At 33.1% G+C, this 1,412-nt stretch overlaps 1 long non-coding RNA gene across 1 annotated transcript; it reads right to left on the bottom strand.

Moving 5' to 3' along the window:
- Positions 1-251: 251 nt before the first annotated feature.
- On the bottom strand, positions 252-836 carry LOC107898458 (uncharacterized). The gene is made up of 3 exons (XR_001684411.2): positions 772-836; positions 460-691; positions 252-364 (listed from the first exon to the last, which is right to left on the bottom strand). It is a non-coding gene; the product is annotated as an uncharacterized lncRNA (long non-coding RNA).
- Between the last annotated feature and the right edge of the window lie 576 nt (positions 837-1,412).

The following is a 1,412-nucleotide window of genomic DNA, read 5'->3' as shown; positions in this document are numbered from 1 at the left end:
GTCAAATTGGCTTGAAGAGACTGGCATGTCCGGTATATTCTCAAATTCTCGAAAATCCTCATCATTTGACCAAGCATGTCTTCGAATGTAATTATGCAAAACCATTGTTGCAATAACTATTAAAACTTGCTTGTTGAATGAATAACTTGGAATATCTCTTAATATTGGCCATTTTTTTTCCACACTCCAAATGTTCGTTCAATCACAGAGCGTAACGAAGAATGGGCATGATTAAAGATTTCTTTTTTTCCAGATACCTGATGATTACCTCGACGAAAATCAGGTAAATGATATCGTTCCCCCCTATATGGACCTAGAAAACCTGCCATTTGTGGATATCCGGAATCCACAAGATAATATTTTCCTGCAAAAAAAGTAAAACATAATATCAAGTTTAAAAATAAATTAAAAATTTTAATATTTTTTATGTAAAAAGTAATTAAAAAATTAAAGTTCGACCTGGTGGAGGGTGTGGAAACTTCAACTCTTGCTTTCTAATTGCTTGTAAAAAAATTCTACTATCATGTGCTGTTTCTTCCCAACCAGGAAATGCAAAAATAAAGCACATGTTGAAGTCACAAGCTGCCATAATATTATGAGTTGGTTCACCTTTCCGTCCGATATAAGGTATTTGAGAAGAAGGCGAAATGCATGCTTTTATGTGTGTTCCATCTATGGCCCCAATACAATCCTTTAAAATAAATACATGTAATGAGATAAAAGTTAGAAATAATTTATGTTTTAAAAATATAAAGATTGTGTAAATTTTACCTTAAAGTGAGGCCAATATCTTGTATCATGTCGAATATGGTTCGGTACTTCCTCGAATTGACCTTCAATGGGTTTAATCGTGTCTATTCCCATTCGAGCAAATATATGCAACATATCAGTAAAAATTCGACTAACAGTTTCCCCAGATCGTTGAAATCGCTCTGTTGCATTTGAATTTGATTCTCTATTTCCAAGAATGTACAATGATAATGCTAACTTCTCCATCGCCGATACTTTCCCATTCTTTAAGCCATAATTTGTTTGCAAATCATGCAACAATCTGTGAAATATATTTTTTGGCATCCTAAAACTAATCATGCAACGATCATCGTGCCCATTTAATACTTCGTCCACCCACATTTGACCAGTATAATTTGAATCCATACGTGGTTGCATAGTGAAATAAGTTTCGTGGTGTACCAATACACTGCTTAACACATATTCTTCCTCATTATGATAATTGTTGTGCTCAACTTGGGTAACAATTGTGGCTATTCTTCGTTGAGCTTCTTCACTTAATTCAGATGTATCATAATTCATATCAAAACTATTATATATATTGTTAAATTCATCCATAACCTGAAAAGGTAATCAAATGTAAGTAACTTAATATTTCGTGACATTCTATACAACACAGAAAC

The sequence above is a fragment of the Gossypium hirsutum genome, chromosome D04 (assembly GCF_007990345.1).
Source record: "Gossypium hirsutum isolate 1008001.06 chromosome D04, Gossypium_hirsutum_v2.1, whole genome shotgun sequence".
Lineage (NCBI taxonomy): Eukaryota > Viridiplantae > Streptophyta > Magnoliopsida > Malvales > Malvaceae > Gossypium > Gossypium hirsutum.
This window is presented reverse-complemented; position numbering and strand designations above follow the sequence as displayed.